Genomic DNA, 27,148 nt, shown 5'->3' with positions numbered 1-27,148 from the left:
TACTGGAACAAAGGCAGAGCCGTAGACCAATGGAACAGGGTGGAATATCCCTACACACAACCCCAAATGTATGACCATCTAATCTTTGATAAGGGAGCAAGAGATGTGAAGTGGAGCAAGGAAAGCCTCTTTAACAAATGGTGCTGGCACAACTGGACAACCACATGCAAAAAAATGGGTTTAGACCTTGACCTGACACCATGCACAAAAGTCAGATCAAAATGGATTAAAGACCTCAACATTAGACCACAAACCATAAGGTACATTGAAGACAAGGTCGGCGAAACCCTCCACGATATTGAAGATAAAGGTATCTTCAAAGGTGACACGGAACTAAGCAATCTAGTAAAAACAGAGATCAACAAATGGGACTACATTAAACTAAAAAGCTTCTGCACCACAAGAGATACAGTGACCAGAATACAAAGACTATCCACAGAATGGGAAAGGATATTTACACAATACCCATCAGATAAGGGGTTGATATCAATGGTATATAAAGCACTGGTTGAACTCTACAAGAAGAAAACATCCAACCCCATCAAAAAATGGGGCGAAGAAATGAACAGAAACTTTACCAAGGAAGAAATACGAATGGCCAAAAGGCACATGAAAAAGTGCTCTGCATCACTAATCATCAGAGAGATGCAGATCAAAACAACTTTGAGATACCACCTCACACCACAGAGACTAGCACACATCCAAAAGAACAAAAGCAACCGCTGTTGGAGAGGATGTGGGGAGAAAGGGACCCTTCTTCACTGCTGGTGGGAATGCCGACTGGTTCAGCCCTTCTGGAAAACAATTTGGACGACTCTCAAAAAATTAGATATTGAATTCCCATTTGACCCAGCAATACCACTGCTGGGAATATATCCCAGAGAGGCAAAAAAGTACAATCGAAACAACATCTGCACATGTATGTTCATCGCAGCACTGTTTACAATAGCCAGAATCTGGAAAAAACCCGAATGCCCCAGAACGGATGACTGGTTGAGGAAACTTTGGTACATCTATACAATGGAATACTATGCAGCTGTTAGAAAAAAGGAGGTCAAGAATTTTGTAGTCAAGTGGATGGGCATGAAAAGTTTCATGCTGAGTGAAATGAGTCAGAAAGAGAGAGACAGACATAGAAAGATTGCACTCATCTATGGTATATAGAATAACAGAGTGGGAGACTAATACCCAAGAACCGTAGAAATAAGTACCAGGAGGTTGACTCCATGGCTTCGAGGCTGGCCTCACGTTCCGGGGAAAGGTCAACTCAGAGAAGCGATCACCAACTACATTGTAGTCGAAGGCCATGTGGGGGAAGGGAGTTGCGGGCTGAATGAGGGCTAGAGACTGAGCACAGTGGCCACTCAACACCTTTATTGCAAACCACAACAGCTAATTAGAGAGAGAAAACAGAAGGGAATGCCTTGCCACAGTGGCAGGGTGGGGTGGGGGGGAGATGGGATTGGGGAGGGTGGGAGGGACACTGGGTTTACGGGTGGTGGAGAATGGGCACTGGTGAAGGGATGGTTTCCCAAACTTTGTATGAGGGAAGTATAAGCACAAAAGTGTATAAATCTGTAACTGTACCCTCACGGTGATTCTCTAATTAAAAATAAATAAATTAAAAAAAAAAAAAAGAAATGAGGGCTGGGGTGGCCCGGGTGGGCGGGGTCCCAGGAAGGCCAATCAAAGCCGAGGGCTGGGGTGCTGCGTGCCTGTGGGTCTGAAACACCTTGCGTGGGTAACCAAGTCCCAGCACCGGGAAATACCCTCAGTGACCGCTCCCAATGAATGACCCAGGGTGTCTGGGCGGGACACACAGGCATCAGCCAAATGTTCAGACTTCCTAGGTGTTTCTTGGAGACAGAACTGAGAAATTCTGGGTAAGAGGAACATTCAGAAGAGAGATGTAAAATAATAAAAAAAAAAGAGATATGGTATAGGGTCCTTCCAGCCATCTGTCTTTCTGTCATCTGTCCATCCTTTTACTTCCATCCACCCATCCATTTATCTGTTTATCCATCTATTCATCTGTCCAGCTGTCCATCCATCAACCGTCCATTCATCCACCATCCATCCCATATATAATTCCATCCATCTATCCGTCTGTCCATCCATTCATTTGTCCAACTATCCATCCATCCAGTATATAATTCCATCCATCCATTTATCCGTCTGTCCTATTCATTTGTCCAACTATCCATCCATCCAGTATATATTCCCATCCATCCATTCACGTAACAACACTCATTCCCGTCCACCTACCATTTACTCATGCCCTGGGATCAGCTCCCGCTCTACCCTCCAGGCACGAGCGGGCATCCAGCTGAGGTGACATCAGACAAGCCTGTCTCGGGGAACTCGCATTATCTCATACTGATTCGGGCCGCTCTGACTCTCTGGAAATCAGGGCTGGGGTGGGTAATTGCAGCACACACCGTTTTACCAAATCGCAGTCATTTGGGGACGCGCAAAAGGAAATCTCGATCCTCTCCCTCTCCCCACATCCCAAATCTGAATTACAAACCTGCGCGTAATGAATTCACATCATTTCCATTTATGAGACTGTCCTGTTTTGAACGCCTTCGCCTCCGAGACTCCCCCACCTCCCTCTGCCTCATTTGTCAGGAGAAGACGCTAACAAAAAGCGGGAAGCCTGCCACGCTCCGAGCTGCTTCCCTAAGGCTCCCCAGATTTCCATAAAATTGAATATACATAAAGAGGACATGGTCAGGGGGTCCGAAATTGAGGCAAGATGCTAAATTTGTCCAATCCGAGGCCACCTGCTTGTATGTCATCCCTGGCACAGGCCTGCGCATCCGTGTGCCAGGATGCACAAGCTGGGGTTTACCTGACTCTGGCATGGGAGCTTTATACATTATAAATGAGATCAGGTGAAGGGAGAGGGCAGAGCGGGCGGATGGCCCCAGGGACTGAGGCGGGCACACGGATGGGCTGAACCTCCGGGGGACTGGTTCTGGCCCAGCCCGGGCGCGGGCTCCCATGGTGGCGATGAGATGGCCTTGTGTGCAGGGGCGGGTCTGGGCGGTAACGGTTTCCTCTCTCAGCCTCGCACCTCTGCGGTGCTGAGTCTTCCCTGATGCTGCTGTGGACGCTCAAGGCGTGAGGTGGGGACGGAGACAAAAGAAGCGAGTTGGGTCGTAACCGCTGCTGTTCTCATTCTAAACACGTGGCTGGGTGTTCTGCGGAATACGGACTTGCAGAAATCCACAGGACACGCTCCCGTCCGCAGTGTCTGGGAACCCAGCGGCCGCTGGCTCTTTCGATCACTCACAGGACTCCCGGAGCTTGCTCAGCGCCTGCTGGAGACGTGGGACTTCTCAGCCGCATCTGAGTCATGAGGAGGGGCCGGTCAGCTGTGCCAGGGGCTCTCACAAAGCGCACAGGGGCCAACTTAAAGAGGCCCTCCGCCAAGCTCGGGGGGACTGGCGCACGCAGCAAGGCAAGGGGAAACTGAACTTAAACATATGATGCCCGAAACCCTAGGCCTTTTACTGGGAAGCTGACTCATGAGGCAGGAAGGAAACAGAACTCCAGAGGGTGAGGCACAAGCTGGGGGGTCTGCCAGGATGCGCTCGATGGCTTTATTGATTGGTTTCAATAATTAGTTCTCTTGGAAGCTTCGAAGTTTCACACGCCTACCATTTCAGGCAGTGTGGAGCCTGGCAAGGATGCGTGTGGCTATAATTTGAATGGAACAACCCACATCAACCACCACCACCACCATCATCATCACCACCACCACCACCACCACAACAACAACAAAACGAGGAACAAAGTGCCTTTTTTATTTTTTTTAAGTTTCTGAAGATTAAATAGAAAACACTTTGGGGCTTAGCTAAGTAAGGCTAAGGGAGAAATGGATTTCACATAAAATCAATCGCTCCGTTCCCTGACACCCAGTGACAGAAATAATAATTGTGTCCATGTAAAATCGGAGCCCTTGTTACTTTTTAATGAAGTCTGTCTGATTCTGTGATATTTTGGGCCGAGGAAATGAAAGAGATGTTTTATTAAATGAAACGGGGCCTACCGAGGTAGGGCTTCTGGGGGTGTGTCACCGTAGGCGAGTGGTGGGAAGGCAGCGTAGAAAGGGGGGGTGGCCAGTGCGGCCCCGTGACCGCAGCCCTGGCCCTGTCCCCGCTGCCTGCGGCCCTGTGGCCACGGTCCCCGTTTCCCTGTCGGAGTCCAGGCCAGGGCCACCGGGAGGGCAGGCTGGGCTCCCTCCTCTCTCTCGAAGCTCTGTGCCGCAGCATCCGTTTCCCACCGGAGCGAGAAGCCCAGAGGCAGCCGCCTTTGCCCAGTGCGGTGCTGCCGAAACACGGGCAGAATGCAGACGTGCCCCCCAGACACGGGCAGGCCCAGCGCCAGGTGCAAGCCCGTGGTTTGGCTTGCCGACGGGGAAGGTTCGCTTATGTCCATTCTCTCTCCCCTCTCCCCTCCTCCTCCCTCCCTCTCTCCCCTCCTCTCCCTCCCTCCACCAGCAGACGTCAGGGGGCTCAGGCACCAGCTGCCCCGCCAGCACCCCATGAGGGACAAGGGGTGCTTGACCACTGAACCACATACCGCCCTTCTGTTATTTTTAATCTAAATTGTTAAGAATTATCTGAAACACTCACTTTGCTGAGTCCCAGGAGCTTGTTTGGCGAGCAGACGTCCGCCCTCTTCCGAATCCTGGGGGCGGCCCTGCTTCCACTGGCCACTTGCCTTCGTGTGCTCCTGTGCACGTGTGCACATGTATGCACAGGCATGTGGATGAGTATGAGTGTACACACACTTCCCTGGCGACACAGGGTCCTGGGGAGTGGCTCTATGGTCTGGCTTCATACGTGATGTGTCTGGTCCCAAGGCTGTGTGTCTGGCTTCATACATGATGTGTCTGGTCCTAAGACTATGTGTTTGGCTTCATACGTGATATATCTGGTCCCAACGCTGTGTGTCTGGCTTCATACATGATGTGTCTGGTTCCAAGACTGTGTTTGTCTTCATACGTGATGTGTCTGGTCCCAAGGCTTTATATGTGATATGTCTGACCCCAAGGCTGTGTGGTCTGGCTTCATACATGATGTGTCTGGCCCTAAGGCTGTGTGTCTGGCTGCATACGTGATGCGCCTGGTTCCAAGGCTAATCAGATAGTTTCCTGTGGGTCAGTCCTCCTTCCCAGTGGCCCAGTGGACCCTGCACTGACTGAAGGAGCTCTGAGGCTTTCCCTGTGGTCACGAGCAGTGGGCCTTTTGCTGTTCTCTGCTTTGTGGGGGCGGTGGGGAGGCTGAGTGGAGGAAATCCTCACAGCCTCGGTGTGGGCTGCAGGGGGCCCTGTCCAGGTGGCTCAGGTGCTTTTGTCCTGGGGTGGGGTGGGGATAGTGGGATGACGTCTCGCTCAGAGACACGTCCTGGCCAAAGCACCATCATCAACAGTAATGAGTGAACATGGGATTCACTGTAAAAAAATGATGTGTTGAAAAATCATCTTTGTCCTCAGCCGTCGGCCTGTACCATCAGAATAGGAGCTATAAATCTGTCTGGTTGAATCCTCTGTTCCTAAAATAGAAGGAGGGTGGGGGGACGAGGGGACGGGTGGTGGACGGCTGGGTGACGCTGGGCAGATGGGAATGAAGATTGGGGATATGTGCGTGCACACACACACACACATACACACACACACACACACACACACACACCATGAACCTATAGTCCTTCATTGGCACATCTCTGTCCTCCGAGTCTCTGGGGGAGGAATGGGGGCATGAAGGTGTTTGTCATATTCTCTTGTAAGATAGAATGTGGCTGCGTCATCCCGGAATCTTCTAGAAGGGTCTCAGGAACGTGGGGTAGGAGAAAGACCATAGGATGTTGAATCCCAAAAAGCCAGGGGCAAGTCCTGGCAACACCAATTGTTGGCTCGGATCAGGAACAACTGACCCCGGCCTTCCTGTTCCATGAATGTGTGGGGTGAAAACTGTGCCTGTATCTGGTACCCGCCTCAAACCCTAGAATCAGGGGAGCACAATGGTTAGGGGGTGTACAAAGAAGATAAGGCGTCTCTCCTCTGCCTCTCGATGTAATTTTTTCTACAATGTGTTTTGAGATAGAATTCACATTATAACACCCTCAGCATCTCAGACAACATTCTCTTGGTCCCCGAGTATAAGAATTTAGCACTCCGTGGAAGGATAGAGGGGTGGGTTGTGTACAGTGAGAGGACATGTGATATATAATACAGAAACTCATGTCTATAAGTAGCCAAAAGCAATGGTGAGTTTGGAGCATCATCGGCTTCGAAAGGGAAGGAGGGAGCAAGAATTATTATGTGAGGATATAGATGACGGAGCTACACTCAGAACAACAAACGTTTTAATATAAATTCTCCACACTGTCTCCCGACCCTTCCTTCCCAGCGGAGATATATTGCCACCGAGACAGACAATTCCACTGGAGTTTGAAGTTTAGGATACAAGATGGGTTTGTTATCTGAGGGACGAGGTGAAGCTGGCTGCGGCCTCTTCTCTGCCCCGCTTCGAGAGAGGGGGCCAGACAGATGCTTATTTGCGGGGGATTATGCGGGACAGACCCCTTAAAGGGTAAGAGGAGCATTTGTGCGCCTGTAATATTTATAGCAGCCTGGCCTGTCAGAAAGTTTCCAAAGTTTAGGAAACAATCTCAGTTGCACAACCCTCCCCTCTCTCCACCATCCTGTAGCACCCGTTATTCATTGTTACCCGTCATCCCCTCACCCACCCGTCCATCTACCCACGCATCTGTCCCTGCGTCCGTCATGCACCTCTCTGGATATCTGTCTGCTATCTCTGCCCCAGACCTGCATTTCCGTGTGCAAGTGTGCTTACATTAGAACTGGCCTAGTCGCTGTAGGACGGGGCTGTTCCCCATAATTCCAAGGTCTCCCAAAGACAAAACCCGTGATCTTTGTGGGTTATTTGCAGGGGTGGGGGTGGGTGGGGTTGGGCCACACCTGGTGGGGCCGGGGGTTCCTATCCCTCTCGGCTTGATGGAGCTGCCCCTGGTCTTGTTCAGAGGATGATTCGGGGAAGAGGGGGTGATCTGGGGTCGGCCACCTAGCGGGTGATGCCTTCACCCCTGTACTTCGGCTCTCTCCAGCCTCCCCAATACAATCTAGAATCACCATGAAAGTGTGAAAACTCGGGGAATTCAACACACTGAGACAGTCCCATTAATTAACCCACAGACCCAAAGTCCACTTTCTTTCTTTCTTTCTTTCTTTCTTTCTTTCTTTCTTTCTTTCTTTCTTTCTTTCTTTCTTTCTTTCTTTCTTTCTTTCTTTCTTTCTTTCTTCCTTCCTTCCTTCCTTCCTTCCTTCCTTCCTTCCTTCCTTCCTTCCTTCCTTCCTTCCTTCCTTTCTTTCTTTCTTTCTTTCTTTCTTTCTTTCTTTCTTTCTTTCTTTCTTTCTTTCTTTCTTTCTTTCTTTCTTTCTTTCTTTCTTCCTTTATCACACCCAGCATCACACACAGGGGTTCCTCCTGGCTCTGCACTCAGGAATTACTCCTGGCGGTGCTCGGAGGACCTTATGGGATGCTGGGAATTGAACCCAGGTCAGCCATGTGCAAGGCAAATGCCCTCCCCGCTGTGCTCTTGCTCCAGCCCCCACAGTCCATTTTCTGATGCCATAGGTTGTCTCCAGGATACCCCGGAAGGCCGTTCTCCACAGCCAGAACTCCATCCCTCGTACTTCTAGGGCAGCCTTCGGTGTTAAGAGGCCCAGCCCTGCCATGTTCGGGGCGAGGATGGTGCCAGTGCAGGCAGGGGACACATTTTCTCCCGTGACCCCACCCAGCGCAGGGCTCTGCTGCCCTCATGCCTCGGGGCTTGTGACCCAGCTCTGAGCCATCGGTGCTGACGTGGCACTTGCCCAGTGGTGTCTCACGCACGGCCGCTCTCCAGAGCTGCCCACTGGAGTTTTACTGTTTTTAATCGAAGCATCGTGAGATGCACAGTTACAGAGTTGTTCGTGATGGGATTTCAGTCATTTAATGTTCCAACACCCGTCCCTTCCCCGGTGTACATTTCCTGCCACCAGTGTCCCCAGTTTCCCTCCCACAAACCCCTACCCCAACCTGCCTCTATGTCAGGCACTTTCCTTCTCTCTCTCTCTCTCTCTCTCTCTCTGTCTCTGTCTCTCTCAGTCTCTCTCTCCTCTCTTTATCTCTCTCTCTGTCTCTCCCCTGTGGGGCATCATGGTTTGCAATACAGGTACTGAGAGGTTATCATGTCTATCCCTTTACCACTTTTCAGCACTCAGTCCAGAGCGATCATGTCTAACCATCACTGCCGTGTGTCCCCTTCTCTGTCCTAACTGCCTCCCCGCCTCCCCAGCCCTGTGTGGCAAGCTCCCAGCTGTGGACCAGGCCTCCTGGCCTTCAGTCAGCCACTGAATTTCACAAGCATCTGGTGGGGGACGTGCTCACGGTATCCTGTGGCCACCGAACCCTTCTTTTCCAAGTCTCCCCATTCCCGGGTGATTGTAGCCTGATTCCATTGCTTCCTCGGCGTCTGTCGGAGAATCGCCCTCCTAACGCCCCACCGCCACCAGCACGCCGGCTGTTTCGTTTCCTTTCCTTGGTGAATTCTTTGAGTAGCTGCTAGTAGCACGCGGGCATGGGTTCTTGTTTCTCCAGGGGGCTTCCATCGGCTGCTCTCATGACTGGCTCTGTGTCAGGTTGCCTGGGACTTGGTCTCTGCGGCCCCTTTCTGGAAGGTGCCATCTCCTGAGACCAGCCTCGCTGTCGTGGGTGATGCCCTTGCCGTTGTCACCGTGAGATCTCCCAGGCTGGACTGTCCCCGAGGCATCTCCAGGACCAGAGCCTGCCCCCTTGTCCCTTTGCACAGAGAAAGGTATCTAGAAACGTTCTGTGAGCTCCTGACTTCCGGGGTTTCTAAACGGCCACGTGGGCAGAGCCGGTGGCCGTGGACGCAGCCCTTTCGGCCTTCTCAAAGCCGCGGCTTCCAGGATAACGTTCCCACTGATTCTCTCTGCTGCTGTGCTCCCCGGCCGAGGGCTCTGTTTGACGCCATCTCCAGCCCCTTGTGGAGCGCGAATCTGGCGATGGCGTGTTAGTGTCTGGGGCCATCACTGTCACCCTGGGGTCCGTGTGTGTCCCCGTGCCCCACACATGGAAAGGTCCTTCCATCCGCTTTCAGCAGACGCCACCACCTCTGCATTTTCGTGGAAACGGGAGCTGCTTTATGAGTTTTGGCAACAGCGGGACCACACTTGATTTATCCCTTCCAGGGAGACCCTCCGGAGAGAGCTGAAGCAGAAAGCTCGTCAAGTGGGTGTTTTCAGGATGCTTGGTTTTAGACAAGAAACGCCAAAGGATTTCTCTCTCTCTCTCTCTCTCTCTCTCTCTCTCTCTCTCTCTCTCTCTCTTATTTTCGGATAATGGAAGGGCGACAAGAGGTATTTGCACTGCAGTTGGGATGAGGCACTTGCAGGGGGAGGAGGGGCGGAGGTTGGCAAGGCCAAGGCTAAAGACAGAGCAAAGAGGAAGAGGAGAGAGGAGGAGAGTGTTTGGTGTCTGATCATTTTCAGACGGACACAGTCAGAAACGCTTGTCTGGGGGCTGGAGCAATAGCACAGCGGGGAGGGCGTTTGCCTTGCACGCAGTCGACCTGGGTTTGATTCCCAGCATCCCATATGGTCCCCTGAGCATCGCCAGGGGTAATTCCTGAGTGCAGAGCCAGGAGTAACCCCTGTGCATCGCCGGGTGTGACCCCCCCAAAAAAAAGCAAAAAAAAAAAAAAAGAAAAGAAACCCTTGTGTGTCTGCGCACCGTCCAGGGTTGTTTCCTCAGCGAGGGTGGGAGGAGCTGGGAGGGGCTCAGCCGAGGGCTCAAGGCATGTGCGATACGTGGGCCCTGTCCCACCATACCCGTCTTCACCACCTCTGTTCCTTTTCTCACGAAAAGAGGAGCCACTTTTATTTTTTTTCTTTCCTCATGCTGGTATTTAAAAAGAGGGATCCCAACTTTGGAGATTTCATCCCCTCAGGCCTCTTTGTTGTTGTTATATGATTATTGATTTTTTACAATTTTTATTTTTTAATTAGTGAATCACCGTCAGGGTAGTTACAGATTTACACATTTTCGTGCTTGTGTTCCCGTCATATGATGTTCGAGAACCCATCCCTCCACCAGTGCCCATTCTCCACCACCAATGAACCCAGTATCCCTCCCACATCCCCAATCCCATCCCCCCCCACCTCATCCCTCCTCTGTGGCTGGACATTCCCTTTTGTTCTATCTCTCCTTTTTTGGAGTTGTGGTTTGCAGTAGGGGTATTGGGTGGCCGTCGTGTTCAGTCTATAGTCTGCTTTCAGCACGCATCTTCCTTCCCGGGCGGGTTCTCCAATGGGTCTCTTATGGGTCCTGGTGTCTCTGGCGAACATGCTCCAAATTGAAGCCGAGAGCAGGTGCCAACATGCCAGGGCGTTGGCAGGGCCACGGGGATGGTTGCCCGGGCCACTCATGGCTGTGTCCACGGAGCTTCCCTCCCTGGCCTAGTGCCCGTGCCCACCCGGCCCAGAGGCCCAGCCCTCGCCAGCTTCCCTCCTGGGTGCGAGCAGCATGCGGGGCCCGGGGGGGGGGGCAGGCCGTGGGAATTCTAAAATGCCCGCCTTAGAAGTCAAATCAATTTCTAGTTCTAATCTGTGAGTCTGAGATGGGAACAAATAACTTCTGAGTGAAATAAAGATTTCTTAGGCTGTCAAGATTTATCTTATCAGTCTGAAGAGGTGGGATTCCTGCGAGCAGCTGGCAGGTTTAAACATCCATTCGCAGAGGAAGTGTGAAAACAAGGCGCAGAACAAAGGCGCAGCCGCGGGCGGGCGGGCGGGTGGGCGAGGGGTGCCTCGCCCAGGGGGAGCCCGGGGAGCCAGACTCCACTGCCAAGGCGTTGTGCCCGCCCGGGGAGGCAGCCCGGGCACAGCCGGCTTCTCTGGGGTGAAAGCATCTTGGGGTGGGGGACCGTGAGGCGCTGATGACGGAGTCACCCGGGCAACGGGGTGTGTTTGAGCCCTTCCTGGGCATCCCGTGTCCTGGAGGACACCCGCCCGGCCCCTTTGTGCTAATGCCTGTTGGGCAGCAGTGCCCAGCCAGCTCTGGACAGGCACGGGGACCTGGGGTGCGGCCCCAGAGGGCCCCCAGCCCAACCCAGCAGCAGGGCCATGAGGAGGGGATTTGAGCCGTGTCAGATCTCCTGGGGCAGATTCTCCTCTCAGCCCACCGGGCACCAGCCCCCCGCCCCCAACACACAAGGCCGCAGGAGGACTCTGTGTGGACTGGTGGCCCCGTAGGGATATGTGTGCGGGTGTACACACACATGTGTGTGTGTGGCAACCCCCCCAGCCCCACTCCCGTTGTACATAAGGATACATGTGCCTGAGCCCTAGTGGGCTCATAGGGATGTGTATGTGAGCGCCCCCTAGTGGTCCCTAAAGGATGCGCGTGCACATGCCCCTGGCGGTTTCATGGCCTCTCCCACACTAGGTGGCCCACAGCATCCCCTGTTCTCTGTGTCCAGATGCTCCTTGGGAACTCAGGGTCACCAGGGCAATGCCCCCTGCCAGAGTGCTAGGGAGCACTTTCCTCTTCTGGGCTCTCAGGGCCCGTGGGTGGCTCTGGATTGGGGAGCTGTTCTCTCCCCCAGCCCTGGCTGCATCCATCTCTGCACCCCCAGGTCTGAGCTCCTGATTTCGTCCCTCCAGGGTCACGTCATTTGGTGAGCTTCATTCCCCTCCAGATCTAGTCGTGCCCGGGCTTAACTGGGTTCCGTCTGCAAAGATGGCCATGTGCTAGGGGAACATGACTTTGGGGAGACAGTGTTCAGCCTAGGAGATAGATAGGCTGGGCACACCTGTAGGGAGAGGATGGATGGACGGCGGATGGGGGGAGGGGTGGATGGTGCATGAGTGGGTGGAGTGGATAGATGGAGGGATGGATGGAGGATGGGTGGAGTGGGGGATGAGTGGATGGGTGGAGGATGGATGGATGGATGGATGGATGGTGGATGGAGGGATGGATCATGGATGGATGGAGGGTGGAGGGATGGATCATGGATGGAGGGTGGAGGGATGGATGGATGGAGAATGGATGGATGGAGGGTGGAGGGATGGAGAATGGTTGGATGGATGGATGGATGGACAGTGGATGGATGGATGGATGGATGGATGGTGGATGGATGGATGGATGGTGGATGGATGGATGGATGATGGATGGATAGATGTTGGATGGAGGGATGGATCGTGGATGGATGGAGGGTGGAGGGTTGGATGAATGGATGGAGAATGGAGGGATGGATGGAGGATGGATGGATATTTGATGGAGGGATGGATCATGGATGGATGGAGGGTAGATGGAGGGATGGATGGAGGATGGATGGTTATTTGATGGTGGGATGGATCGTGGATGGAGGGATGGATAGAGGATGGATGGTAGATGGAAGGCGGATGGGTGGGTAGATGAGTTAGTGAATGGAGACTAGATGCTCGGTGGACGGAGGGGGGAGTGCTGATGCAGAGAGCAGTTCCCCCCACACTCCCCAGCCCGGGGGGCGCTGCGGGAGGGAGGAATCCTTCCATGCACGGGTCACACCCTCTCTTAAAAGACTCCTTAAGATTGCTTCGCTGCCCTTCTCTCTTCTGGAGTATTTTTAATATGTCTATTTAAATGCAAATTTTGACTTTCTGTCTGTAATCATATAAAATGTTTGGCAGTAAAATTTTAATCAGGAATGTAATTTGATAGAGAGGCGGTAATGGAGCGGCAGGCCGCACAGCACCGCACCGCGGAGGCCCGGCCGTGGGTTTCGGAGCAGGGACGCTCCGCCTCCTGGCTCTCGTGGGGAAACCCTGGGCCTCGCACGGGGTGGGCGGAGCTGGGGGCAGCAGCGCCCGAGCACCCACCGCCCGGCTGGCTGCCCACACGCCTCCTTCCCCGCGAAGGCCAGTCACCAGGCCGGCCTCCCCGGGCCGTGGGGCCTGCCACACGCACGGTCACCGTGGGAGGAGGTGACGGCAGGGAGGAGGTGACAGCAGGGACACCGTGGGTGTCCCGTGGGAGGTGACACCGTGGGAGGAGGTGACAGCGGGGCTCCGCCCGGGAGCTCTGGTGCTGGTGATGGCGCAGCCAGCGGCACCTGCCCGAGCCTGGCTCCCGGTTGCCTCCCGCTCACCCGCCTGCTGCTCGCCTCCTGCCCGGTCCTCGCCCCCTCACCTCCAGGAGGGTCAGCCAGCACCGGGCCCCCAGCAGGGAGCAGCCCTGGTGTGTGCATAAAGGGGTTCCCATCCCAGCCGTCCCCCTGGGGGTCTGGCAGTGCCGCTCTTGGCTCAGGTCTTGGGATCCCCTCTGAGCACACAGGGCGCCCCCTAGTGGTGGGGCCACTCGGCGGGCACTGTGTCGGGTGTGTGAGTTGGCTCCTGGGCATCTGGGCTGCGCCAGCGGGCCACTTGGTCCTGACGGCTTTTCTGCATCGATACGGGATCCCTGCACAGATGGCATGGCTGGGAGGTGACCCTTGCAGGACCCTGGCATCCCCCCCCTTGTAGCCCTGGAGCAAGGGGGGGCTTCTCTGGGGAGGAGGGCCTTGCCAGCGTGGGTGGGAGGAGGTGGGGCGAGGGGGCTGTGGTGACAGAAGGGGACGGTGTGGGGATGGGGGTGTGGGGAGGAGACCCACGGGAGAGGCAGCCCCTCCCCCACTGCCATCAGGGAGGTCCGTTGGTTTTCATTTTCACTGCCTTTTCACTGCCTTTTCACTGTGGTCGAAGTCACATGCTTACCCAGCGTCACTGAGCGTGGTGTTGGTGTCCAGAGTTACTGCACTGTCACCCCCTCCCGTCTGCCCCCGCCCTGCCGTCCTCCTTCTCCCCAGTCCCGCCCAGGGAGCCCTGTCCTGTCTCTGAGGCCAGGGGTCATCATTCCCTGCTGTCCATGCCTGTGTTTTGTTTCTCTGTGTCGTCAGGGCTGGAGCGATAGCACAGCGGGGAGGGCGTTTGCCTTGCACGTGGCCAACCCGGGTTCGATTCCTCCGTCCCTCTCGGAGAGCCCGGCAAGCTGCCGAGAGTATCCCACCCGCACGGCAGAGCCTGGCAAGCTCTCCGTGGCGTATTCGATATGCCAAAAACAGTCATAACAAGTCTCACAGTGGAGACGTTACTGGTGCCCGCTCGAGCAAATCGATGAGCAACGGGACGACAGTGCAACAGTGCGACAGTGTCATCAGGACAGTGATGCCATCCTGTCCCCGTCCCCTCCCTGACTGATTTCACGAAGGCCAGCCCCCTCCAGCTCCGTCCGCCTCTCGGCAAGCGGCGAGCTCCCACCCCTCTGACCCCGCCCCGTGCCCCACGGCGTCCCCATCCAGCCACCTGCCCTGGGCGTCGGGCTCCTTCCGGACTCCCGGCCATGGGTCTGAGCGCGGCCAGGCCCCGGCGTGCAAGAGCCGTTTCCAGTCAGTTCTCTTGTGTCGGGCAGGAGATGCTGAGCACTGGGGACGCTGGGCCACGGGAAGCCCCTCAACACGCAGTGACAGGCGGGGGTGATGCGCGTGAACGGGGAGGTGAGGCCTTCGGGCGTCTGAGCAGAGGGCGGATACGCTGAGATCCCACCTGGGGCTCCGAGGGAGACAGTGTGGGAGCAGTTGGAGACTTAAGGGGTGGGGCAGGGAGGCAGAGCGAGGCCGTCTGGTCGAGGGATCAGGGCCCCTGGCACCCCCGGGTGCCAGCGCACCCTGCCTTGGGCTCTGGCCCCGGATTCATGTCCACGAGCGAGTCCTTCCCTGTCAGAGTTCAGGTTTGAGAAGTCAAATGGTGAGCGACACCCCCACTCCGTCCCCCGGCCCCCTCTGCTGGAGAGATGCGGGGAGTGAGGGGCAGGGGAGAGGGGGGGCGGGGATCAGAGTTGGAGGGACGTGTGTGGGGGGGACAGGCATGAGATCCTGGCACCAGCCGTGCGCCCAGCGGTTAGAGACGTGTTCCATGCCAGTGCCCTCGTGGTATGCTGTGGAAGGAGGCTCGGGAAGGGGAAACTTCCAGAAGGTCTTCTGCAGAAGCGAGTCTCCTCCGGGGAGAGAGTGCAGGAGCAGGGGCCGTTGGCAGAGCCCGGGAGGCGCGGGGGGCTGGGGGTGCTGGGCTGCCCAGTGCCCGGTGGTCACAGACACGCCCCATTAAACACGTGCCCACTGCACCTTCCGCTCCAGCCCCGGCGGCTCCCCGACAAGCTGCGCGGGCGAGTGTCCTTGAGCGAGTGTTTGCGGCTCAGACAAGTGTTTCCTGAGAACAGATGCTGCGGAGCGGAGTGCTGCGTCTGGAGAAAGGAAACAGCGATTCCTGATACGTTTCAATAAATACGGCCGAGCTGCCAGCGCGCCCGCCGCCCCCACACACGCAGGCAGGCGGGGTGGGCGCAGCTGCTCCGGGACCCCAGGACGCACCCCAGTGCCCCTCGGCCTCTCCCCCCGTCCCCCGTCCCGCTGGCTGCCCCCCAGTGATAAGATTTTCACCTGCGGCCCACTTGGAATACCCCAGGGCGCATGCTTACACACACACACACACACACACACACACACATATACGCACATGCATGCACACGCACATGCACACACTTACACGCAGGAAACAGCATTTCTGCTGTGGAGGGCTCAGGGCGGACCCCTGGTCCTTGCCTGTTCTCGCCCCCATTAGACACCGTCTGCAGCTGCCCTGCACCGGGCGGGCCTTGCTCTCACCTGCCTGCCAAGACCGGAGCCTCCGCCGTTCACAGGGGCACCCGGCAAAGGTGGGCGAGCAGCTCCCGCTGCCCCACCTGCCTGCCGCCAAGGCCAGGGCATAGCAGAACCCCAGGAAAGAAAGATCAAGCCCTGCTGGGCAGGGCCCGCCCCAGAGCAGCCGGGAAGTGGTTTGTTCCCGAGTGGGGAGTCGGGGCGGGGGTCGCTGGCAGCTGCGCCCTGGCAGCAGTGGCACGCATGGCCCTTCCTCCCGCCTCCCCCCAGACCAGCGCCTGGGCCTTGGCTTCACTCCTGCGGCCCCGGGCGTGTCAGGGGAACGGCATCCTTGCTGACCCCCGAGTCTCGGCCCTCCTGGACAGGGTGCGGGGCCTGTGGCTGCCCCTGTCCCCCTGAGGCCTGGGGCCTGCAGAACCTTCTCCCAAGCCCACCTGTGCCTGGAGGGACGTGGGGAGGAACAGGCATGAGATCCTGGCACCAGCCCAGAGGTGGTGTGCGGGGAAGATCTGTACATCCCTGTGGCCGCCCTCTGGGTGCCAGGGTGGACGGGCTGGTGGCGGGGCGGTGTGCCTAGGGCTCCCTTCTCCACCTCCTTCGGGTGCAGGGACCAGCCCTGAGGGGATGCACCCAGGGGCTCAGCCCAGGGGACAACCCAGGTTCAAAACCAATTGTGGGAGCTGAAGAAGGGACACAGGGGGAGGGGGGAGGTTTTGGTTTCAACAGCTGCCTTCTCTCCACCCTGGGAATTTGTTTAGTTTAGATTTAAATCTTGGGGGGTCGGGGGGCCACACCCAGCAGTGCTCAGGGCTCACTCCTGGCGGGGCTCTAGGGACTAGATGTGGCGTCAGGGATCGACGCGGAATCAGTCACAGGCAAGGCAATCGCCTTAATCCCTGCACTATTTCTCTGGCCCTTATTTTAAAATTTTGCTTGTAGTTGACATTTATGGTTTTAATGTAAGGTGCTCCCCCTCCATCCGGCCCCCTCCGTCCCCCCACCCCCCCCCCCGGACATTTCTCCGCCACCTTCTTTTCTTCCCAGACTCCGTCTCCCTGGTGCATCTCCCTTGATTGGTTCCGGCTTCCCTCTCCGAAGACGTCGCTACATTTGCTTGTAAAGTTGTGTTTATTCGCCGGCGCGAGGCAGAGGTGCCGGATCATTAATCTAACTATTCAAGGTTAACCAGGCTTTCTGCTGAGATTGCCTTTTATGGAACAGATTTCAAGGTTTTTGCAAGAGTTGAGAGCTGCCTCATTTCTGACATTTCAGCAATGAATCCTGTTTGAAATGTGATTTGAATCCAATCATCATCTTATTCGTGCGGGAAGATAAAAATTACGGGCACCTCCGCGGAGTCCCCTGGCCTCTCTCCTGCACCCGTCCCGGACGGGGATCCTGCCCGCCTCCCCCCACCCGTCGCTACCTGCTCGTGCCCTTCCAGCCTCAGTCTCCGTTCCCCACCGTTTCTCTCCTATGGCATGAGCCCCCGCCCGCCACAGCGGCGTCACTCGTGCTAGCCTGAGCTTGGGGCTGTGTGGCCTGGGGCTTCATGCAGCCGAGACCCTCCGGGCGCTTGGAAGTCACCTTCCCTCTCGAGTTATGCAACCCGGCCCTGTGTGCTGGGAGGGGGGGCAGGGCACACCCGCCGTGTCATCTGCGCCGCTCTGCAGGTGGGTGGGCGCGCTTCCATAATGCACCTTTCTCCCCGAAGGCGGGCATGTGGCACCACAGGCCACGTCCAAGGCGGTCAGCTCTGCTGACTTGCATGACGGCATGCAGCCCCGGTGCCCAGCTAGCACTGCGGCGCTCTCCAAGGTTCCGGGGCGGGCTCTGGCTTTCTAACCAAGCGTGCCCACACCAGCCCGGCAGGACCCGGCCCCGCTTCTGCCCGCGCTGTGGACAGGGCTGAGCTTTCCTACTCACTTGTGGGGCCCAGGCAACCCCGGTGATCTGGGGGCTGTCTCCCACAGTGTCCCCCCACCTCCTGGCCTCCAACCCTGGGCATCCTGCGTGGGGTGCGGAGAAAGCGGGCCTGGGCCCCCGGGATTGCTAAGCATGTCTGCACAGACTGCCCACGTGGCCTCGCCACCCCACATCCTGGAAACATGAATGCAGAGGCCCTGCTGGGGGACTTCCTGAGGGGCCCAGGCACCTGGCTAGAGGCAGCACATTTAGCTTTGCAGGGGAGAGGAAGGGAGTGCGGGGTTGGGGTGGCGGGGCCCCCACTGAGCCCCCCGCCAGGCAGCGGGTCCCTGGCTGCCGGCCTCCATGCACTGGGCTGGATGGGAAAGCTCCCGATGAGTTTCAAACAAAGCCTGTGCCATTAGGCCAGTGATGGCCGGGGTGGCTGTCACTGTGCCCAGGACACAGAGCAGAGCCCAACACTGCAGCCCGCCGGGATTCATCTGACCCCCCCAGGCAGCGATTATGGTCCCCATCTGTGTCAATAAGAAGATAGAGCGCTCCCGGTAAATGTCACCGTTCGGGCTGCGCTCTGAAAGGGCACATCCAGTGTGGCCCAGGTGGCATGTGGCAGTGACCCTCTGCTCTGCCCCTCACCCTGTGGCACTCACCCCAGGAATTTCAGAGCCAGCCCCCTGCCAGGAGAGGCGCACGGGGGTGCTGAGGAGAATGGCGGGTCCCATAAATACTCGGGGCCACTCCACGTGGGGACCTTGAGCTCCAGACTGTATGTCACATTCCCTCCTTCCTCTGCAGGGAGGGAAACACATCTCTCAAATTGACAAGAAAATTGAATAATAAATTAGTTGTTTGCAGTTTAGTACACTAGGCACGGCTGACGTTGCGCGTCACGGGTGTATTTTTAACCGTTCAAACACCGGGCAGGGACTAAACACTCTGGTCACCCTCTCTCTCCGTGTAAGGAGAATGGCCTGGGTCTTCCACCGTCGCTGCTGGAGAGACTCGCTCATTGCAGATGCACAGCCCCCAGCTCTTGTTCTGAAGGGGTCGGGCCGTGAGACTATGGAGGGGTGCCCTCGGCGTCCTAAGATGCTGCTCACTGCCCTCTGCCCTCTGCAGTGGACGTGTGTTCAATCATCTCCAAGTGGATGCAGTTTTTGGACCGGTAGAGTTGTTCTCCATTTGCCCCTGTCCTGTGGAAAAGGAGAGTATGTCACAGGCTTTTGTCTTTCTGGGCTGGGTGAAGTGGTTCAGAGTCCCAGGCAGGCCTTTGTGGAGACAGTGAGGGAAGTGGGGCGTGTCCATCCTCCCACATAGTCGTCACACCGTCACGGTGAGACTTGAGCTCAGGACAGTGCTCGCCTCTGGAGTTTGTGTTTATTCCAGGATGCTCTTATCCACACACGCCCGGGTCACTTCAGCAGGGAAATCCTGGCCCGCACTCGGAACCAGGCATCTGTGTTGATGGCTGGGCATCCTTCTGCCTGGTTCCTGCTCTGGGGGAGCTACCCAAGGCCCCGTGTCTCTTTGAGTCCCCTCCGGTCTCCTGCCATCTCTCTTCTCTCAGAATCCACTCTCGTTCACGTCCTTCCATCTTCTACATTCTTAGGCACCCCCAGAGTTCGTTCATGTACTTTAGAACACCTCCCCTGACGTCTCTCGTGGGTTTGGGGTGTCAGTAAAGGAGTGACTGCATTTTACCTGCTACTCATGTGATGATGTTGGTTCCAGTGTTTTATGGATCAGGTGACCACTTGCTCTTTAGCTGGATTGCTGCTGAGAGTAGAAAGGAGGATTGTGGCAAAAATTACACCAGGAAGCAAAAGTAGCAAAAGCAACAGAACCATCACTGGCGAACTAGAAATGAGAGGAAGGGAATGAGGTCAGAGAAGGGTGTCCTGTGTTTCTGGTAAGGAGCAGGAGGAGCGACTTCATTTTGGAAGCTGATTTCAAGACCCTACAAAATGGTGGTGCATGTCCCATACACAGTGATTCTGTCTTGAACCAAAAATGGTGCCAATGTACCATACAGGATGATGCTCCCTGGTCCATGCTGAATGATCCTCCCTTTGCCCATCTGCATGGTGACACTTGAGCTGCAGGGCTGTGTACGGCTGCACATCTCCAGTGTTACCTCCTTGTCCTTCGGCATTGGGGTCCTGTAAATCCGTGTCCAGCCACCGACGGATGGGAATTCTGAGTTCAGATTGGACCGGGATGTGGGTCCTTGTTTGACCTTGAGCAATCTGCATCATTTCATAGTGTTTGTTTGCTGGTCTGAAAACAAAAGGGATAATGCCGAGCCAAGCATATTGTGGAGATTAATTAGTTTCTGAAGTGCTGAGATCAACAGATGAAGGGCTTTGAGTGGAAATTATTTTGTTTTTAAAGGAATAATCGATGTGTGTAGATAAGAGAGAACTTCCTGAGCTGAATTATAGACTTCGGGCTGCTGGTGGGAATGAGAGAAGAAAGACTGTTACTTCTCCCAAAGAACCCTGCACTCATCCCCTTCTGACCCTTAAATTGAGGTAGGACAATTGCCTCTTTGAATTCTAATGCTGAGAAAAAGAGTAAGAAATACAGGAGCGTAAACAGTCAAGGCACATTCTGAAGTAACTTCCCTGGATAAACAAATTCACAAAACCTCTTCTGTGATTAGATTATTAGCAAATGATGGAAGACCAAATGGCTAAGGCAAGATACTCCTAAGATTGTCAGTGACCCATAGTTACTTAGCAGGAAGATGAAACTAAATGTGAGAACCCTCCACCCCCTTTCAAATCCCACAGTTATCCAGCATAGCCAGTAACCTGAACCTATATGCCTGTCACCTTTAAGACCACCTTCCCACTTGTTTATTCAGTATTTTCACCAAAACATATTGTTAGATCTTAATGTAGGACTAGAGAAGTCAGCATCAGGGGAATTTGGTTAGCCAAGGGGTGCGGGCAATATTCTTGGCTCTCCTTTTCCAGAAGATTCTAATCATTGCTCCCCAACAGAAGTGTCTGCTTGGGGCGTGGTGTTACCCAGGCAGCATATGGTAATGAATGAGTTCCTAAGGATACAGAAAAACTGGATGGAAGACAAGCTATTTTTGTCAAAGAAAAGAAAATACTCTGGTTATTAAACAAATGCAGTTCTGTCACAGAAATGTTGGGAGCTGCCAACAAAGTCAAATCTAAAAATTCATTCAGATTCCCGCGAGATCCCTTCTTAGCCAAAAGTCCTTTGGAATGTGCGATTGAATGTCCAAAGGTCTTCTAGAAATATTGGTATCACTGACTCCTAATTCAATCCCATTGTCATTAGAAAATGTACTCGATGATATTTCAGAGTTGAAATGTATTAATGTGGGGCTTATGCCCAAGGTTCATCTTGGGAGAATATTTCATGTGTCCCTGAGATATGTGCTTCCTTTCATTCCAGGAATACCATCCCTCAGACCTCGGCATGCTAGTCAGGCCCACTGGTCGCATTATCTCTGCCCTCCTGAAGCCTGGTCGGTTCCGCCAGGCTCAGCTTCTTTGCTTTCTTTGTGTGAAATTCTGTTATCGAGTCAAAAAACCTCTATAATTGTTCTATCTTCCAGATGACCTCAGATCCACTCAGAAGTGTTCCTTTTATGAAGTGTTCTAATAATACCCTGTAGTCTTGAAGTACATGCTTCTGATATTAGCATAGCTTCTCCGAGTTTTCCTGGCTGTGCTATATTTGGTATAGCTATTCACACACACACACATATATACATATGTATATATTCACATATATACCCGATGTATTCATGTATCGCTTTCTGTACTTTCCTCTTACTACACGAGCTTGGGTATTTAAAGAATGTCTCTTGAAGTCTCAGGTGACCACATGGTTCTTTTCATTGCAGTGCTCGGTCCGCTGGCGCCTGGCCGATTACTGCTGTGGCGAGGATTAGCTGGCGGTGTCTCCTCACTTCCCTGTTGTTGCTGCCTCTGAAGCACTGGTCCTCGGTTCCCCCCTTTCAGTTTTCCTTGGGGTTAAATGATGCCTGTCGCCGTCTCTGCCAGCCACTCTCTGCCTGTTTGACGGCTGCCTCTCTGTGTTGTTTCTTCGCGGGCACTCTGGGGATTAACTGTCCCCGTCGTCACGGCCCCGCACGCTCCGCTTGGCGTGAAAACGCTGCGGCTTCCTGGCAGGTGGGAGAAACTCCGACGGCGCCTCCTCAGCGCCTCCTCAGCGGCTCCTCAGGCCCTGCCCTGACAGGGCGCCCCGCTCAGGGTTTGCCTTGAAGCACCCGCGTCCGCGTCCAGAACAACGCCACCAAGGCGGCCGGCCCTCAGCCTTCACCAGCCGTGCCCCACGTTCCACACTCTTCCCTGGCCGGGATGCCTGGCCTCACTCGGGGTCTGTCGACCTGCAGAACCTCCTCAGCCCTTCGCCCGGTCGCCTGTGAAGGGCCTCCTGAGCTCGACTTTCGGTCCCGACCCCCAACTTCCGGTCTGGAGCTCGACTTCCGGGTCCCGAGCTCGACTTCCGGTGCCAAGCTCGACTTCTGGTCCCAAGCGTTGCTTCTGGTCCCAAGTGTTGCTTCCATTGGCCCTTGAGGGTCTCTGCATCACTCTCTGCAGAGGATGTTTTTCAGTGGATATAGAATTCATTTTTTACCCACTGTTAAAACATTTATTTTGATACATTCTATTATAAATAAATCCATCGAGATTCCACTCTGCCACATATGCGTCTGTGAAGTAAGAGCCACATGCCATCCAGTTGGTAAGTGTCTGAATGACGTCCCATCTCTTATCCCAGCCAGAGCGTATACCTTGCATGTTGGTCCCGTCCACTGACTGTGTCCAAATTCAGATGATCAAACAGTCCTTTAGCTCCAAAGTAAGCTCAAAACGGTCAGTTCGAGCATTCCAGGATCTGCACCTCTCTTAAATCCCACGTAGATCACAAGAGGAATGAGGCCCCAGTGGATGGCAAACTGGCCACCCTTGGAGAGTTTTTTTTTTCACTTACAATAAATTTTATTTCTGTTTCAAGAGATAAGGTTTAAAACATGCTTTATTAACATGTTGAAAGACAATACTGACTTCACATTAACATGGACAGGCAAAACAGCACCATAGTGGACACAGACCATGCTTGCTGGAGGCTGACCGGCTGACTGCAGTTCACTCATGAGGGCAGGGCTGCTCAGGCCTCCTCCTCCACCTCTTCCTCCTTGATCTTGCCCTGCTCGTCGGCCGTGGTGTCCTGGTACTGCTGGTACTTGGACACCAGGTCGTTCATGTTGCTCTCAGCCTCAGTGAACTCCATCTCGTCCATGCCCTCACCCGTGTAGCAGTGCAGGAAGGCCTTGAGGTGGAACATGGCTGTGAACTGCTCGGAGATGCACTTGAACAGCACGGATGACCGTGCTGTTGCCAATGAAGGTGGTCAACATCTTGAGCCCCCGAGGCGGGATGTCGCACACAACCGTCTTCATGTTATTGGGGATCCACTCCACAAAGTAGCTGCTGTTCTTGTTCCGCACATTCAGCATCTGCTCATCCACCTCCTTCATGGACATGTGGCCACGGAAGATGGCGGCCACCCTTAGGTAGTGGCCGTGGCTTGGGTTGCACACAGCCATCGTGTTCTTGGAATCAAATATCTGCTGGGTGAGCTCGGGCACGGTCAGGGTGTGGTACTGCTGGCTGCCCCAGCTGGTCAGGGACGCAAAGCTGGGCATGAAGAAGTGCAGGCACGGGTAGGGCGCCATGTTCACGGCCAGCTTGTGCAGGTTGGCATTGAGCTGGCCCGGGAAGCACAGGCAGGTGGTGATGCTGCTCATGGTGGCCGACACCAGGTGGTTGAGGTCGCCGTAGGTGGGCGTGGTGAGCTTGAAGGTGTGGAAGCAGATGTCGTACAGCGCCTTGTTGTCGATGGAGTATGTCTCATCCGTGTTCTCCACCAGATGGTGCACTGACAAGGTGGCGTTGTAAGGCTCCACCACCGTGTCCGACACCTTGGGCAAGGGCATGACTCTGAAGGTGTTCATGATGCAGTCGGGGTACTCCTTGCGATCCTTGCTGATGAGCAGCGTGCCCATGCCCAAGCCCGTGCCCCGGCCCAGTGAGTGCGTGAGCTGGAAGCTCTGCAGACAGTCACAGCCTTCTGACTCCTTCCTCACGACGTCCAGGACTGAGTCCACCAGCTCTATGCCCTCCATGTAGTGGCAGATTTCTTCCTCTTTTCCTTGTCATTTAGAGGTCTGTTCTGTTGTCTGTATTGCCTTCATGCTTTATTATTTTTATTATGTATAATAAAATAAATGAAAAATAAAATAAAATACTATTGTTATTATTTTATCTTTAGGAAGGTCCAGAGGCCACCACCAGCGTTAATAAGTGAGCCTGACAGTTGGGCTGCTCATGGTAGATCTATACTCTTAAATTGTTTTCCCCACAAGTAGGGAGAGGGGAAGTGATGGTTTCTTTGGCACCTGTTTCAACCTACAGGATTCTTTATGTTTATCTGGTCAAGGTACCAACACGTCCGGCTGGAGGCGGCTTGAGTCCTCCCTCCGGTTTCATGAATGAGAAGCACCAGGGCTCAGACAGGTGAAGCCCTCGCAGCTGACCCTTCTTCCGGGCCCAGGGAGACCCGTGGCTCAATGGTGGGGGCAGGGGCAAGGCATGGAAGGGCTGATATCCCACAGGGAAGCAGCCCGGGCTCATTCTAACCCCAGGACCATGGGTGAGTCTCACTGTGGTTCTCAGATGACCTTGAGAGTAGTGCCTGGACGCCTCGACTTGGGTCCATGCAAAGTAGGTTCAAAATAGGATTTAAAACACTTAGGCTTGAGGATCGTGATTCCTTAGAAATGATCTCATCCGCCCTCCCCTCTCCGTGCCTCGGAGCAATGCAGCTACTCCCGCAGCTAACCCAGCTAGATCCTGGGTCTCTGTCCCGCTGCCCGCCAGTGACATTCTGTCCTTCCATAGCTGGTGAGAGAGAAAAGAACCCGGTAGGTGAGTGCTTCCCCCAACCAAACAAAGCGAGCTTGATTGGTCTCCTTCCCCCCTTTATTTTCTTTTTTTCACTGCAGCTTCATTGGAATTCAGTCCCTATCTACTGAAGGAGGGGGCCGGGAAGAATAAATAGTCTTTTTCTCTGATCGGCACCCAAACAGAAGCAAACTGCTGCTTCCTGCTTTGTAGTTTTCCATTTGTTCTTGACCTATTGGGCTGTGATCCTCACTGCCACTCACCCGCTACCAATGTACACATGCAGACGCTCGTACAGACACGAATGTTGGGTCCCATGCAGTGGAGGAACCTGGTCTGAATAATAGAATCACGATCATGCGCAGATATATGCTAGCGTTCAGTGTTGGTGGGGGGGGGGTGCAGAACCACATCCAGTCGGGCTCAGGGGCTCTTTTTAGCTCAGTGCCCAGGAATGACCCCCGGTGGTGCCGGAGAGACCACGCCAGGCTGGGGAAGGGCCCGGGTGTGCTCAGAATGCAAGGCAAGTGCCTTGTGCCTCCCACTCTCGCCAGGTCCAATATCTGCTTTCGTTTAATAGGAAACCGTTTTGCTGCTTTCTTTGAGTGCGTCACTCGGGGATGGCAGCTGGTCCCGCCTGCATTGCGGTTCTTGAACCAGAAGGGCAGAGAGTAGAGTTCTGGTAGAAGAGCTTGTTGGAATACGAAGGGGGCCCCTCTCAGCTCCCACGGACAGGGCTTGTGTGGGGTGAACCTTGACATCTAAGAAGGGTTTGTTCGCTAGCCCTCACTGTTGGCAAGTTGTCTGATTCTTCTGTTCAGTGTCTCTTAGGAGCTCAGGTCAGGAGATGGGGGCTTTAAAAACAGCGGCCTGAGATCTTTGGCACTGGAGTGGGGCTGGGGAGCTGTCACCCCTCTGTCTCAGGGAGGGGAAATGTCAAACCATGGCACCCGGGAGAGCAGAACGTACATTTGGACCAGAAGCCGAAGCCATACACATCCGTTAGCTCTCATGTGTAGAAGCAAGTACTCACTTCACAGACCCAAGTAATCAGTGTGTGTGTGTGTGTGTGTGTGTGTGTGTGTGTGTGTGTGTGTGTGTGTGTATGTGTGTGTGGCGGGGGGCACCTGCTCTTCTGCCTCTGGACTCTGCACTTTGTACCCGCACCGGGGGAAGCTGGAGGATTTGCAGGGACTGGTCTCTGGGGTGGGCGTGGGAGGTGCCAGGCTCTGAGCTGAGCCCCCCTCTGAGACTCTCACTCCTCCCCCCCAGTGTAACTGGATTTGGAGAGAGAGTCCTTTGGTGAGGGGGGGGAGTTGTGATCAGGTGAAATGCAGTTATAGGGCTCAGGCAGTAATCTGGGAGGGCGGTGGCTGTCTACAAACAGGGCAGGGAGCCCGCAGCGCCCCTCTCACCCCATCTACTCGGTGCAGCCTCATTGATGTCATGGTCCAGCCTTCTGGGCAGTGAGAGACTGCACCCCCCCCCCGCCCCTCCCCTGATATCCTTGCAACACCACCCAGGCTGCAGGGGCGAGCCTGTCCCCGTGGGGTGGCTGACGCCCATCCTACCTGCAGATTGTGAGATGAGTCATTCATCTTTGTTCATCCGTATGCCGCAGGGACTAGCCAATGGTCCCCATCCTCAGGGATCTGGGAGGGTCTTGGGTACCAAGGCAGAGGGAGCCTCAGGTGAGCGAGGGTGACCCATCACCCTATTCCTCACCCGGATCTTTCCCTGAGCTGGAGTTGAGAGATGAGCAAGCAGCAGGAGCCTGTGGGACAGATGTCTGGGCGACTCTCGATGGGGCTCTCGGACCCGCGTACCCTTCTGCTCTGTCTGTGAGGATGGGAGCAGCTCCAGGGCAGCCTCTGTAGCCCCCCCTGAGCTTTATCACCTGGAGCAAAGTGTGGACTTCAGTAAACTGCTGAATATTTATGCCTGCGAGGCAGAGTGATTAAGAGGCTTGCTGTGAGCCTGAAATTCCTCATGCTTTATTATAAAGCTCGATATAAATTTTGCAATCTACTCCGGAGCACGGCAATGTTTATCATCCCTACAAACGCTATTAGGGGCGCCGCCGCCGTGGTACCTGCTCGCCGGAGAGCAGATGGCTGGTTGTGCTTCCATCATCCCAAGAAGCTTCTCGAGAATGGGCCGTGGAGCCCTGGAGAATTTCATTTGGAGAGTCAATTCGTCAAGGTGAGTTAGGTTATGGCGCGGGGACAAATTGAGTCCCACAGCTCCGCTGCATCCCCGGGGACGAAACCTTTCAGTATCCCTGGGGGTCATCGAAGCCCCAGTGGGTGTGGGCTGGGCAGCGCCCCACCCGCCCTTGGTGGACGCCTCATCTGCCTGGCCAGCGTGGGTCCTCCAGAGCGTGGCCATCAGATTGTGCTCCCCAGAGTGGCACATCCCTGCCCTGGGACCTGCTCTCTTGGCTGTCACGTGACCCCACTGCCCCGTGCTCTGAGGTGTCG

General features: G+C 55.0%; 1 protein-coding gene and 1 pseudogene across 13 annotated transcripts in view; one reads left to right on the top strand and one right to left on the bottom strand.

Moving 5' to 3' along the window:
* RBFOX1 (RNA binding fox-1 homolog 1) overlaps positions 1–27,148 on the top strand; it is a 1,316,266-nt gene that overhangs the window by 380,253 nt on the left and 908,865 nt on the right. The window lies entirely within an intron of this gene.
* LOC129404264 (tubulin beta-2A chain-like) lies at positions 21,587–23,954 on the bottom strand (annotated as a pseudogene).

This window comes from Sorex araneus, chromosome 4, assembly GCF_027595985.1.
Source record: "Sorex araneus isolate mSorAra2 chromosome 4, mSorAra2.pri, whole genome shotgun sequence".
In the NCBI taxonomy this organism is placed as follows: Eukaryota; Metazoa; Chordata; class Mammalia; order Eulipotyphla; family Soricidae; genus Sorex; species Sorex araneus.
Note: the sequence above shows the minus strand (reverse complement) of the source record. Positions and strands in the feature narration are given on the sequence as shown.